Genomic DNA, 16348 nt, shown 5'->3' with positions numbered 1-16348 from the left:
GGGAAAGGATGAGAAGAAAGACAGACGAGGAGGAGAGGAGAACAGAAGGAGAAGATGGAGTTAGGAGGAGAACAGAAAACGAGGGAAATTGGGAAAGAAGGAAGAAGAAATAGGGGCGGGAATGACGAGGAGGAAGATGAGGTGAGAGTGACTGACGTGAGTGACACAACCCGGACAGGTGTAAGTATGCGTGATGATATGCCTACATTCCTCGCACCTCCCCGACCCTTATCATTCTCTCTCCACCGTCAACACATCCCGACCCTACCCAGCCGTGAAGAGAGGGTTGGGGGTTTCTTAGAGTGGGTGGGAGGGGATGGATTCGAGGTTCCAGGAGAGGGAATGAGATGTCAGAGCTGGAGGTTGGAGTTTATTATGTTTTTTTTATTGTCATTATTATTCAGTACTCAAAATAGATGTGCCAACTTGAGGATAATTTTTGTACCTGCCGAAGAGAAACTTGAAGAAGAGGGGGGGGGGGAATCCGTGTATCTTGGGAGGGGGGGGGAGGGGACGCCCGTTGAGGTAGTGTCTCTGTACCTGGGGAAGGGGGATTGGGGGGAAAGACTTGTGTACCAGGAGACAGGGAGAAAGAAGCCTATGCACCAACCCTTGGGGGAGGGGGGCAGTGTGTGTTCGGTAACCTGTGTACCTAAGGTGGATGTCGGAGGAGGACTGACTCTTTGCACCAGGGGAAGAGATTGGGGAGAGGCGGGGGGGGGGGGAAACTGTGCACTTAAGGGATGGGGGAATCACCGTAAAGTGGAAGACGACGGGGGATGGGGAAGGGGAAGTCTGTATACCTGGGTGGGTGTTGTAGGGGACGTGGGTGGGTTGCCAAAGTTGGGGCAACTGTGTTTGAGAAAGAGGAGGGGGACGTTGTAATATATGGAGGGGAGGATGTGTGGGGAGTGGTTGTCTGAGGAGAAATGAGTTTCTATGCTTGGGGGTGTCGTAGGAGGGGGAAGAGCGAAGCTACTGTATCTGGGGAGCGGAGAGAGGTAAGGTGATTATTAATCTTCAGGACATTGCACATGCTTGAGATTCTATGGGGAGAAATAATTATGGAAGTTTGTTCCCTCCATTTATTAGTGGGAAGTAGATTCAAGATAATGATCATGAAGTAATTTTGAAAGTTATACATAACATTAGCTCACATTAATTAGTGGGGATAGAATGATGATGATGATAACTGTAAATTTAGGATCTGCTATGATTTGGCGTGAGGATGAGTTAATTTGAAAGTGGATTGGTAGGAGGATGAGACTGACTAGATTTGGTTTACTACAGAGACGAGTTGGTGTGGATATGATATGGAGTTAGGGTGTGTCAGTGAGACTGATTTACTGTGAAGGTATGTCGGTGTAAATCTGATATACTGTGAGAGTTAGTGCGGGTTTCAGTTACCGTACTGTGATGGAGCGTTACACTGGGTTTCATATAGTTAGAAAATGATTTACAGTGAGGTTGGTTTACCTTATAACGAATATGGTAGCGTATGGGAGAGTTAGAGTGGTGTGATTTAGTGTGAGGATAAGTTAACCTGAGTGTGATTTAGGGTGAGGGTAAGTTAGAGTGTGATGGAGTCCACTACCGTGAGATGTACGTAAAAAAAAAAAACACTTCTGGCCACCCTTCAGCCTTGTGACACGCAGAGCAAAACATGGCCCTTGGTCCGTCAGGGTCTAGACAGAAGAGGGGGAAAGAAAACAGGATTTTCTCACTCCCCCCCTTGAAACCCCACCCCTTCCCCCTCCTCCTTCCTGTAAGGCTTTCTCACTCCCCCCTTCATCCCCCCCTTCCCCCCCTCTTCCTTCCCTCCTTCCAGCCGATTTAAAGCCAAAATTTGTTATAATTTTTGGGTTCATAAACGTCAGCTATACCGATTTTTTTTTTCCGAGTGTTTGCTGCACATGCGTCTCTGCAGCTGAATTATAGTTGCAGAATGTTCCTAATAAATTTTAACCTCTTCTGCCTCGAAATGTCGAATTATTTTTTATTCTGGCTTACTCGAGGCGTCTTCATTCAGCTCACTGAAAAATATACTTGCACAACGCTCTCTCTCTCTCTCTCTCTCTCTCTCTCTCTCTCTCTCTCTCTCTCTCTCTCTCTCTCTCTCTTTCTTCGAGGGCAGGTGGTGGGAAGAACGGCCCCGACACCTCCTGATATTAATGATACCTGCTAGTGCGAGGTCAGCAGGGAGGAGGGGAACGAAGGAGGAAGCAGATGTCAGAGGGGGCGGTGGGCCAGGCAGCAGGAGCAGGGCATGGGGGTGTACGGGAGGTGGAGGGGAGGCCTGGCAGCAAACAGAAAGACGGGACGAAGCAGAGGGCGGGGGGAGGGGGCTGAAGGGGAGCAGTAGGAGGAGGCGACGACTAGTTGGTAGGCTACAAGAGGATGGAGTGTCGGCAGGAGGGAGGCAGTGCAGATGAGAGGGGAGGGGGTAACTAAAGGGGAGGTGGTAGTAGGAGGGGAGACTAAGCAGGGAGGGGGATAAGCAATAGCAGGCCGGCATCAGCAGTGTGTCGACAGAAGAAGCAACAGTAGCATCATGGAGGGGACGAGGACTAGCGAGGCACAACAGAAGCCCTGATAAGAAGAGGGATCGAGGACAGTTGAAGGGTGCGCAGCGGGCCAGGCAGCAGGCAGCAGGAGTGGAACGGAGCAGAGGAAAGGATGGGAGAGGAGAGCAGACGAATAAAGGGAGGTTGCCAGCAGGGGCAATAAGAGAGTGGGGACATCCAAAGGCAGCAGGAAGTGGTTGACAGCAGGAGTTGGTCAGAGAAGAGGAAAGCAGTGAGCAGGAGGAAGAGCAAAGCAGAGGTGGATAGGACTGAGGCACAGAAGGGGGAAGGGTCAGTAGGGGAGAGACTAGCAGGAGGGGCAGCAGCAAGAGGGAATAACAGCAGGCAGGAAGAAAGGAGGGGGGAGGAGCAAAGGTGAGGGAGTGGAGGACGGCAGCAGAAGGGGGTAGGAGCAGACGAGAGAGAGAAAGAGAGAGAGAGAGAGAGAGAGAGAGAGAGAGAGAGAAAGGGGGGAGGGGGGCCAGTGAGCAGACAGCAGGAGAGAGAAATATAATACGTGTGTGGTTGGCGCCGTAGCTTTGCAGGGCTTACGGTGCGCTACAGCAACACTCAACTTTTACACTCAAATCATCCAGGAAAAGTTAAAAAGCTATGTTTTGTTAATTTGAAAGGCTGTGTTTTTTAACTCGCCCACTCTCGCATTTTTCCCCTCCCTCTGCTGGCTGTCTCTCGTTCTACTCTTCTCTCTTTCTACTCTTTTCTCTCTACTCTTCTTTCTCGATACTCTTTCTATTTATTCTCTGTCTTCTGTCCATGCATCTTTTTCTCCCTTCCTCTTCTTTTTACTATTTTTTCTCTATCTACAATTCTCTTTCTACTCCATATATGTAGCTTTCTTCTACTCTTGTTTTCATCCCAACGTCTAACATCATTTTTAACAACACAACAACACCATTCCTAATTTTCCTTACTATCACATATATTTGGAAGATCCTGGGATAACCATACCCGTCTCCTCAGCGTCCATTCTCCTCCTTGCCAGCGATTCCCCCACCCCTTTATTTACCCATCCCCTTTCTCACATTCCCCCATCCTTCTCCCAGTCATCATCTCTTCCCCCCATCCCCACCATTATTCATCCTCCTCCCTGTCATCATTCATTTTATCTTTCATTCATGATTTCTCTTGCCACCACCTCTTCTTCCTGTCTTATTCACCCATCCTTTTTCCACTTAATGCCTCTCCTTTTCCTCCTTACATTCACTCTCACTTTTCCAGTCATCACCCATTCCTCCTCCTCTTCACACTTACCCACCATCTCCCATAGTCATCACCACTTCTTCTTCTTCACATTCATTCATCACATTATCCGGCATAACCCATCATCATCATCATCATCATCATCATCATCACTGTCATCATGTGTCACTCATCCTTTTCGTGGTATTCATTATTTCCCTATGATTTTTCATAACTCATCACCACCATCATCAATATTATCATTATTATTCACTCTTCTTTTCCTGGTCATCATTATTTCTCCTCCTTCTCCTCCTCCTCCTCCTCCTCCTTCTCACTCTAGCCACTCCACATGCCAACAAACTTCACCTACCCATGAGCCAGCGATCACAAGTAAAGGGGATAGAAGGAAAAAAATAAATAAATAAATCACAACTAAACAAACTCTATGGGATAACAGTGCCCAGTTTAAATGTTTTTTTTTTTTTTTTTTTAATAAAGTATGGTGATAGTTTTTGGCCTTGGGTGATTCTTAGGCTGAGGCTAGGCAAATATCCATCCCAAATTTCGGAATTTCCAGAAGTTTGTGAGTTTTATTGTGAGTGAGGAGCCAGGGCGGTGGAGGTAGTTGCCCTGAAATATGAAATGCTTGATCTGTCCAGCTGTTTGGTCGGTCATGGATCTAGAATGTGCGCACTGACACAAATGTACACAGATATACACATACACTTGGAAACGAACACACACACACGAAAGGGTCATTCTCTCTCTCTCTCTCTCTCTCTCTCTCTCTCTCTCTCTCTCTCTCTCTCCCTCTCTCTCTCTCTCTCTCTCTCTCTCTCTCTCTCTCTCTCTCTCTCTCTCTGAATACACCCGACGTGTTTCACTCTTCCGTAAAACCTCCAATACACCTTAAGAGAACAGTTCAAGTTTACCCTTTCAGAACAGCAGTAACCAAACACAGATCTTCCAAGTGACATGACACATATCCCAGACCACACCTAGACCCAACCCAGACCACAGTCAGACCGACACACTCACTGGGGCATGATTGGTGCAGCCTCACAATGCCACACAAATCCCTTACTTCAATTTCCTTAGTTGTAGCAGATCTGATGGGAGGCTGGCCAGGACACCTCGACCCTGATGAAAATGGAATGGTGTAGACAGTGATATTTGGGGTAGGAGGGGGTCCCCATGTATTACAGAGGCTGGCTTCTTTTGTGGATGGGGCGATGGATGGCAACATATTTCAACCTAGCTCAGAATAATTGCTCTGGCTTTTAGATGAGCTTTTTTCTTTTACCTGGTGGATGGTACGACATTTCAGGCTAGCTAACTGGACAGGCTTTTACATGAACTGGTTTATATTTTTCGGTGGATGGATGGATGGCAGTATTTCAAATAAAAGCACGCATCATAGAAACGGTCGTTTGTTCCTAGCAATGAGAGAATGACTATATATATATATATATATATATATATATATATATATATATATATATATATATATATATATATATGGGATGAAAAGATATACATAAAAGGTAGTGGGTAGGAGTAACAGCGAAAAGCCAAGAAGATGCATTGGATTGTGGCTGTAAATGAATGTATGAATAAGCAAGGTATGAAAGTTATGGAAGCAAAAGAATTCATGAATGATGGAAGTAGATGGATGATATATGCATAGAAATGTGCTGTACATGACAAAGTCTGCATCCTTGTTCAATACTGCAGTCGACGGTATGGTCCTTATCGTACCGGCATTTTGAAGCTCATTCTTGTGTGGCTCATTTGTATTGTGAGTTGGAGCCGAGAAAATCAAAAGCTTGAATGATGAGCGAATTAATATATAAGTTACTTCACTGGATGCTTTATTAACAGCATTCCTCCTTTTGTGTTTTCTTGTTCCACTTTCTGTTTTCTACCTCATCACTGTAAAACGGAGTTAGGATGACGGAGATGATGAATTGCTGTATATATTCATAATACAGATCGGTACCTTCATTCACGGCTGAAACACTGAATCACCATCATCACCACCACCATCATATCATAACTGTGATCATCATCAAGGAGAAAAATCAGTTTAGACCAAATAACCAGAGGTAATTTTAGTAATTACCTTTAGTACCACGGCGCTAATTCCTTAACCTTTGGCAACCAACAGACGATGATGTTACTGTGTCACGGGGATTACTGTAGTAAAGAGATTAATGATGCACGTTAATATAACACCTTCAGTTCAAAATGTTCTTTTAGCAATCATCACCTCCGCCACACCGTCACCATCACCACCAATAACCTTCTTTCCCACTAAGACATGGGGCAAGAAGCTTCCAGGATCTGGTAGTAGCAAGAATTAAGTATAAAAGACGTCACTGTTCGCTCGTTACAGGGCAGCATTTAAGCCATATAGTATAATGTTATTGTTCGCTACTCTTGCCTCCACCAGACGGTTTTATGCAGCTTTATGAAGACCTCTGATAGAGAAAGAGAAGAATTCTATTCTTATTGGCACAGTTCGCAAGTCTCTTCGAATAAAATCAGCTGGTGGCAGCAGGAAATAAATACTTCATCGTAGGCTGTTTAAGGAGTTAATCAGCTTCTGCCATTCAAGTCAGTAGATTACCGTAACTGGAAAATATCAAATTTCAATACTGAAGTTCATTTGGGATACATATGGCTCCTGAAATGAGTCCTAGCATTATAAACAAAAATTCACAGGCCAGTTTCAGTACGATAATACCAATTCTACTCATATTATAGCTACATGAGACGATTTTCATCAGTTCACATAGGACAACTTACTAAATGATTGAAAATAATTTTCACGGGCCCTTACACCACCATGAGAAACATTTTATTCTACTACCAAGGAGTTAATGAAGGCTATAACTAACCCCTCCTGTTCGAAAAGTCTCTTTCAAACAACATATAGTAGTCTGGAAATAGGAAGGAATAAATAACGAATGCATATTGAAATGGAAGAGGATAACCCTTTGGCTGCGATGGGTTTCTCTTGACTGAATAATACAGTCTGACATTGGGTGAAAAGTTAATAATTCTCGGCCGTAAAGTAAATAAAATTAGTTTTAAGCCTTTCCTCCGGAGCGGGCGTTTCTTACGGTAAATAAATTCGTCTGATGTGCGCCAGAGGAATGTGTGGTAGGAATGACACAAGTGGTGTTGCTGTACAAAATATGTTACTGTGAAATAGGAAATAATTGTTAGAGAAGGTGTATTATACTCATTTTACTCTCTCTCTCTCTCTCTCTCTCTCTCTCTCTCTCTCTCTCTCTCTCTCTCTCTCTCTCTCTCTCTCTCTCTCTCTCTCTCTCTCTCTCTCTCTCTCTCTCTCGATACATACATACATACATACAGATATAGATACAATAAACCCTTCCATTACAGTTACGTCACTCGTATATTAATTAGATTACCACCAAGCTATAATTAGGAATGACGCCTACTCGTGAAGGGGTCCATGAAGGCGATATTAGAAATTTCCAGGTTGAAGTTCTCCCTAAAGTTGAACATTTTGGTCTCAACATAGCAAAAATAAACAGAGAGAAAAAAAAGTCATCGTAATCAAGAATATAACTGTATTTTACCTGGAATGTGAAGGTCTTATGCCCTTATAATACACTATGCAAATGTTACCTTTTTGTAGTCAAATGTGAAAGTCTGACCTTATTCCGTGACCTTAACCTTTGATGATATTGAACCAGAGCTGCTGAGACCCTCCAAAAATAGCAAATAATCTTCTCGTAAGAAATTATTAAGAAGCAGGTGTATGCTGACTTGCGCTGGTGCTCGCATGCGAATTTAATGCCTTTATTTACACAACGCCTTTTCCTCCTCATTCTCTTTGCCATCAGACATCTTTATTTGGTTTATGAAGGGCCTCTATTACTGGAGAGGTTAGAACCAGCCTCCATTAACTATGTTGTTTCTAGACGTCTCCTCTTGTCGGAAAACATCTTTTTGAGAAGGCAAGAATAAATTAAACGTCGCGGTATGGAGGATTTTCTTTGCTTCTTAACCTGCATCATTCTGCATATGTATCTTTTATCGGCAGTGCTATAGCTCGTCACTGCAACAATCTACTGAAAATGCGATTATCATCAGGTTTAACACACACACACACACTCTTCAGCCCTTCGATGTCAGCTGGAATAACTGAAGGTCAGAGATTCTCACCACTGGAATAGATGAAGTGCAGAGTTTCCCACCAAAAATCTGAAGGTCGAATCGTAGTAGGGTTATAACTTTTTAATATTTAGCAGAGAATGAGCCATAGCAACCTGAAACTATTAAACCATATCAAAGAGTTCAAAGGAATAAAAGCAAATACAGCTACTAATAGACCTGTTGATCCGAAGTATTAATCTCTTCGATCAGATGACCTATTTCTTACACTGATCTTGCTCTTTCGAGACGATTCTGTTCAGCTTAGGGAGAGCGCCACAGTAGTGCATTGAGGCCTCTCTCCCCTGAAACCTCATTGCTCTCAAAGTCCGCACTATGCAGGGGAATGCAACTGATGTGCTGAAGACAAACCCTATCGCTGAGGTTCTAAATGTAGTGTTTATTAATGTTTTACATAATCAGATCATCGACAATGGGGCCGCAGCATTGGCAGAGCTCATCAGCCTTATCATCCTTGATCTTTCTCTTCGGAAACATTACCCAAGCTGAATAACAGTTTGGAGATGCCAAGAAGGAAAATAAACAAAATATATCACCCTAATGAAAAAACTAAGCCAACAGTTCATAATCTTGATAGGTAAACACAGGCAAAGTGCGACTGTACGCCAATTTCAAGGGCAGAAATTGTGGGTATACCCTGAAATTAACTTTACCGTGATTACTACGCATTTTTACATTATATCTGGTCAACTTCCGACGCAATAGCTGTTGTTGGCAACTTTTTTTGTCTTTTGTTGAGATTCATGCAATCAGCATCAAACTTGGTTTAGATTCATGCAACACACTGATCTGTTAGCCTTTGTTCAGAATCTTAGTACTGTAACAGTAAATTTGTCAACTTTCGATGAGTTCATGCAACTCTAATTCCCTGTCAGATTTTGTTGCGATCTTGCAGCACCAAAACATTGTCATACATTAAACGTCTTGGATCAAAACAATGCACCAAATATAGGTCATTGTTTTCATATCCACTCAGCACTCCAAATCTATGTTAATTTTGGCTCAGCTCCAGATAACACCTGTTCTGACATTTTTGGCCTAGATCTGCACAACAAACCAAATCTGCCACATTTGGCTCAGATCCACACAACCCATCAGTATTACCTATAATCTAAAACTTTAAACGTGATGTGTCCCGGTATCTCGAAAAGAACCAATCATTATTTTTGCCTCTATTTTGCTTAATTTTGCTGGAGAAAACATGTCCAGTCTTTGTATTTTTCATTTTGCATAAAAGCTATTTTTAGATCCACTCAGTGTTCCATATCTGTGACATATTTGGCTTAGATCCCTAGAACACACCAGCTCTGTGACATTATGACAGACCCACACAACACTAAAAATTCGGGTCCTTTTGGCGTAGAATCATATTACCCTCATTTCCAGTTTTAAGGTGCTAGTACTTAATATATAAAGAATTGTTTGGCGACAGAACTGTTGACACAGGAAAACCCAACCACCGCTTCGCTTGTGCAATGCAATGGGTACTCCTCTATGCCCCCCATTCGCCAAAAACAAAATAAAAAGAAGTCGGCGTGAGCAAAAGTAGCAAAAAGATGTCTTCAATCTTCAGTACGATTACGTAACTTTAAGCTTATTTCTGACCCAACCAGTTGATTTTATTAAACTTGAGAAGAGCCTCTAGTAGTGAAAGGGATAAGAAAGGCTATATTTAACCTCTCCAGTTCGAAAAGTCAATTGCAAGATGAAGAAAATCGCCCGAAGTAAGTGGTTAAGGAGTAAAGGGTGATTATTTAACTCAAATGGATCACAGGATAGACTATTTTGACTTAGCAGCACCTTAGCTCTGTTCATTATTTTATCCATCTGCTGTTATTATTTATTATTTTTGTTACGCTGTCTTGTGGACTTAATCACTTCACTAACAGACCCTCCTTAAACTATGTAAAATCATTGGGAGTAAAAAGAACAGATAAAAGAGACATTATACCTTTGGATTTTAATTTCGGCTTTCCCACTAATTTAGATATTGCTGGGCAGAATTTTTTTGTGGTTGATAACATATTGATTATACAAGTTAACATTTTGTTTAATTTTATAGCAGTGCAGTGCGTTTTCTAAACCTACTAAACCCGTAGTCTACAATTTATAAATTTAATTTTATTCCAGCTAATCCCAGACGAGCATATACAACGGAAGTGAACCCACTGTAGTTTAAGTGTTTAGCAGAATTCAAAATTCTTGACTGGAAAACGCAAGAAAAATATGATTATAACAGGAATGTACTTCATTAAGAAATTTTAAAAATAATGCTATTTATGAGTAAATTTCCTTCTTCCCTTACTTGTACCCTGGCAGTTTTATACGGTATAGACGCAAGAGCCTTTTCCATCAAATATTAACAGTACTTTTGTTGGAGAATGGGGAGAGGAAGGCCACGAACAAGGTGTAAAGACAAAGTCGTGGAGAACATGAGGGAGGCAGGCTGGGAAGGGCATGAGGGAATGTAGGGGATGATGGCAAAATCTTGGAAGCATTGTTCTCGCGTCTGCCATGGATGAACCTTGAGATTCAACATTTGATAATATATGGATTGACAGAATAAATTTAGCTACGTCAACTGTTAGCATGACATTAATTATAGATCCTTCAGATGGATTTTTTTTAAAGCAACGTTATCTACTCCAGTACTTCCCTTTTCCTTCATGGACACATGATTTCCACTATTTTTTTTTATATACTAAGGTCTGACTATGTACACCAAGTCTTTATAATGGACATAATATTTGCAAAGATGTTCTTGCTCCCTTTATGCCAGCCGACTTTTCAGTTTTTGTTCTTACTTTCACCAAAGTACAGTAAGAGTTATATGTATAATTAACCTTATCACGCAGGAGAGCCTCACCTGATGTTCTGTTGTAGCGCAATAAATATAAATTCCCAACCTGAGCCTTTGGTCGGCTAGTATTTTGTGTAGCTAATTAAAATCTTCTGCAATTAACCGACACAGTAACTGAAGAATTCCACGACAGCAGGTAGGGTAATCGATGGACTTTTTTCTCCTTGCCACTTCCCGACTTTTTTTTTTTTTCCTGATAAGGAGATTTTATACACCGCAAGGGTTAACCCTTTCTCTGCTAGAGATTCTTAAATTGAATAGTCATCTGAAAGTAGCCTGCTTAAAATCAAGACATCATCGTACTGAAAAGGTGATTCCACTGACTGTTGGAATTTCTTACAGCTGTACACAATCTTCTAGTGTTAGCCTGAATGACACACATAAAAGCGACCCCAATAATGAAGAGGTTAACCATTCACCACAGTAGATTCTTCTTGAGATGAATTTAAGTCATTCATACTTAACCAGAAGCTAATGAAATGAGCATCAACGTAGTGAAGGGGTTAGTGGTCATAAGTTCTTCTTGAGATTAATAAAATCGTTCAGAGGTAGCTGGAATGAAATAAATCCATCGTTGCACAGAAGGGGTGAATAAGGTTTCCTTTGACTCTCATGTGGTTAGAGAGGGTTCATGTTAAGCTGAAGGTTGTTCAGAAGTAGCCGTAGGCCGAATAAAATAGAACAGGCTCCGCTGAAGTAAACAGTCTGATATGTTTCTATGGGTTATTCAGTGCTGGTTCCGTGTAGTAGCTTTGATTTGTTTGGAAGTTGTTTGAAATAATTTACGACTAAAATTAAATTAGTCATATTTTTAGCCGTGCACAATATGGTGATTACACCCAGATTTAAGAGTTAGAAGAGACCATTCTGCAAAAATAACGATTTCATATTTTGGAATAACTAAATCATGGTTGTATTTTGTCAGATGATAATAAAGTTGACATACGCTTGACACACATACTCATCATTACAACATTCTTAAATCATTTAGTTTTTTCAATCCGATTTTTTTTTTTCATTTAGTTGAAGTATGAATACAAGGCATCAGATCTTCCCTCATAACTAAAACCTCACTTTCGTTTCAAGAATATATTTTAAACAAGCCATCTTACAAACAGGAAATGTACGCTGCCTCTGCTCCCCTCACGACAAGAAGCCGCCCCTAAGATGAATCAAATCGTCGGCGGTAGCAAGTGAAAGAAAATATAAAAGTCCTCAAACTTCCATGGTTAAATGTAATGGTACTGAGTGGCTGTTTGTTCGACGGTAGGATATGACTAACAGTGATATAGTAGAAGGCTAACCCCATTCCACCATCATAATCACACCCCTGTCATCACCACCACTGCCATAATCACCATCACTACCACTACAGTTAACCATCAGAACCATGACTACCATTCATTACTACTATCACCATTACCACCAAAACCATTACTGCCATCCATTACCACAACAACCATTACCATCACTACCTTCATCACCACCACCACTACTGCCACCATCGTCAGCCGCCGGCATGAGAGTGAGAAATATCACCATGTACTGCAAGAAAACTGACATGAAAAATTTATAGGAGAGAACAAGTGCCATAAAAATATTATAGTCTCTCGTAAACTGATACCGAAAAATACAGAATCTATTGTTACTATTCGGCATCGTTTAGTCACTGCATTTTCATTCTCTGCGATCAGTGACGATGAAAGTAAAACAGACTGATCGAAAAAAGCTTTGTTTTTATCACTGCCATTGTCTGTGAGAGTTAAGATGTTGAGCTGTTAAGTATCTGAACCGTAAACATTGGAACCCGAATATTTGTCTTAGTGATTCTTCAAAGCAATCTGGTGTCTTAAACTTCGCAGAGCATTTTTTATCCCGTTTATTTACCGTTGTCTTGTCATAATGTTTTAATTCATCATATTGCAGATACGCAATGATTCTCTTTTAACTAGTCATATCTAGTGTAATAGACAGAGCATTCTTGGAGTATTTAACAGCCATCATGTTATCACATTCTTCATTTCTAATCATGAATTATATTTTTTGTAGGCCTTTTGTAGAGTAAAATCTTTAATGCTATCAAATGATTTCTATTTCCTATATTCCCAAGTGTGGGTGTCATCACTGTTATCCACCAATATGCTCCTCATTCACATTGATCTTACTTGTAAATCGGTGACGAAAATTGATTAAGACTTTATTTTAAGACTTCGTAATGTCGCAGCAAATGATATTTGTGAAAGTGTTGTCCAAGTCTCTTCCTTTAAATGCCGCTATGGTAACTACCTTCTCTTCCTTTGCACACATGTTTTTGGCTTTAGTACGTTGGTTACTGCAATACCAAGATACATACTTTGTTTATTTTTTACTTTAGTTCTTTATTATACACAGTATAATTCATCGTTCTTACCGTTGCTCTGAATCACTTTCTGTTTTCCAGTAGTCACATCCTTTTACCCTTTTTGAGTCAAACTGTGATTCATCTGCGTCGCTCTGATTTATATGAGTTTGTGTCAAAGTACCGTATCTTCTGAATTGACCATTTCACAGTTTCCAATAAATCTCGATATCTGAATGTAGCCATCACCATCGCCACCACCATCACCACCACCAGCATCATCATCATCATCATCATCGTCACCATCCTTTTTCTCAGGATTTTAAACGGAACAAGTGATACCTGTGAGTAACACATAAACCCCTTCAGTCACATAACACTTTTTATTTATTTCTTATTCTCTATACCTCCAGACAATTACCGGATATTTAACTGAGGAAGGATCTTTATTACTTAATGAGTCAGAGAAGGTTATATCTGATCCCTCCTGTTAAAAAAGTCTCCTATCTATCTATCTATCTATTGCCAGACGCCTCAATCCCGTTTGGGTGGCCACAAACAAATCGCCTCCAAGTCGCCCTGTCCCCCGCCATTTCACTGCCCTGCTCCCAGCTCACATCCCCCTCTCTCATATACCTCTCCACCCCATCTCTCCATCTCATCCTCGGCCTCCCCCTCCCTCTTCCCCCCTCCACCTCACTCACATACACTCTCTTCGTCAGTCTTTCACCCTCCATCCTCTCCACATGGCCAAACCACCTCAGTGTGTTCCTCATAACGCTCCCTATCACATCCACATCAATACCACAATGTTCCTTTATATCTTCATTCGTCAGCCTATCTCTCCATGTGACTCCACAGGCTCCTCTTAAATAACTCATTTCCACTGCTCTCACTCTTGACTTGTGTCCTTCCAACAACGTCCAAGCTTCACTTCCGTACGTTAGAGTTGGTATCACAATACTGTCATGTAGTAACTTTTTCACTTCCATGCTCACTTCCCTATTTCTTATCACTGCTTTCAAAGAACCAGCAACCTTTCTTCCCTGCTGTACCCTTTCAAGCACTTCACTCTCCAAACCTCCATCCTTACTCATCACACTACCCAAGTACTTAAACGTACTCACATTTTCCAATTCCTCACCATCCAACCTCGCTGTACATTCACTGACATCACCTCTCTCAAAGACCATCACTTTACACTTCCCTACATTCACCTTCAGATTCCGTTTCTTACACACTCTCCCAAACTCATCCACCAAGCCTTGCAGCTCCCCTTCGTCTTCACTCAACAACACAGTATCATCTGCAAACAACAGTACAGGGAGTTTCCAAACACTATCCTCTCTCACCAGGGCCACTCCAACATCCACTACCCTACCTTGTACCTCTTTTATTACCCCATCCATGTACAGATTGAACAACCATGGAGACATGACACATCCCTGTTTCAACTCAACTTTCAAAGAGAAAAATTCACTTAGTTCACCATCCACACTCACTGCAGCCTTCGCACCATTGTACATACTCTTCACAGCATTCAACAACTTCCCATCTACTCCATATATTCTTAACACTTTCCACAATCCTTGTCTATCCACCCTGTCATATGCTTTCTCCAAATCCATGAAAGCCGCATACAACTTCTTTCGCTTCTCTAGAAACTTTTCCACTAAAGATCTAAGAATGAATATCTGATCTACACAACCTCTTCCCTTCCTAAAGCCTCCCTGTTCTTCTCCAACTAATTTCTCTGTCCTTTCTCTAACTCTGTCAAAAAGTATCCTACCATACACTTTTCCTATTATACTAAGAAGACAAATGCCCCTATGATTACCACACACTTCTTTTTCCCCTTTTCCTTTGTACAAGGGAATAATTATACCTGACTTCCAATCCTCCGGGACTCTACCTGCGGTGAATAAACTGTTTGGCGATGGCAATATTAATATGAAAATTATGTCATCATTGTGAAGTGAGTAAATTCAAAGTAGTTGCCAACAATGAGTCTTGCGGTACACCACTATGAAGTCCTTAACTAAGGTTATATGTTTTTAGTTTTTATTCTTGATACCCTTTAGACGAGTATTCGGATTAGGAGAGACTTCGCCGACTAACAGAGCTTCATTCTAAGTTTGATAGAATCGTCTGGAAGTTTCAAGGTACCAAGAATAAACATATGAAAGATATTGCTGAGTCAACGAAGTTCGATCATTCTTGTTTCCATCTGATAACTGTTCGCTGTATTATATGATCTTTTCGTGAGGTTATAACCCTTCAGTACAATGACTCCTTGTAATTATTTGACTGCACCACACAACTTTATTTGCCAAGGAGAAACCCCTGGAAATGAAAAGCTTAATGGCGATTGTCCCCCACCATTTCAGCTCTTGAAATATTACATAAAACTGAATAAAATGACATGCATTCAAGATATAATAAAACAAGACGATCGAAGTGAAGAATTAATACAGTGATGGAAGTAAGCAAACCCTCCCCTTGTATGTGCCATATATTTTTCACAAAACATTATTTTTAAGCACATCAGTCATATTATAATTTTCTTTTCATCATCATTATCATTATCATCATTGTTATCATCATCATCATCATCATATTTCCTTCTGTTATGAATGGCTTGGGCAGGTGTCAGAAACGAAGGCGAAATATACAAAATAAGATAAATGATTGTATTCGGTGAAATGAGCCGGACGTCTGTTTCTTGACATGGAAGCCTTCAGATCTTCATAGATAGCAAAATTAGTTCCATTCTTCCCTTCTTCCACCTTTGTCATTACGATCTGCACAGTTTTAAATTTATTGTCGTCGCTGAAATAACATTATCTATAATAAAATGAGGAAAACTATTACCATGTGGGAAGATGCATGACATTTTCCCAGAACAATCAAAATAGCCAGTAAACATAACCAAGGAGGCCTGTAATAGCAAAGGAGTAATCGAGACTTTATGTAAGCCCTTGGCTGCTAGGATTTCTCTTAGCTGAAGGAAAAAGTTTGGTGTTAAACTGGATGAAAGCTAAACCAGTGTCCAGGCTCTCTCTCTCTCTCTCTCTCTCTCTCTCTCTCTCTCTCTCTCTCTCTCTCTCTCTCTCTCTCTCTCTCTCTCTCTCTCTCTCTTTTCAAGCTGTATTATTACTAAACACCCTTAATATA

Source organism: Coenobita brevimanus, chromosome 94 (genome assembly GCF_032717465.1).
Source record: "Coenobita brevimanus isolate Jiangsu-jjx chromosome 94, ASM3271746v2, whole genome shotgun sequence".
Taxonomy (NCBI): domain Eukaryota; kingdom Metazoa; phylum Arthropoda; class Malacostraca; order Decapoda; family Coenobitidae; genus Coenobita; species Coenobita brevimanus.
This window is presented reverse-complemented; position numbering follows the sequence as displayed.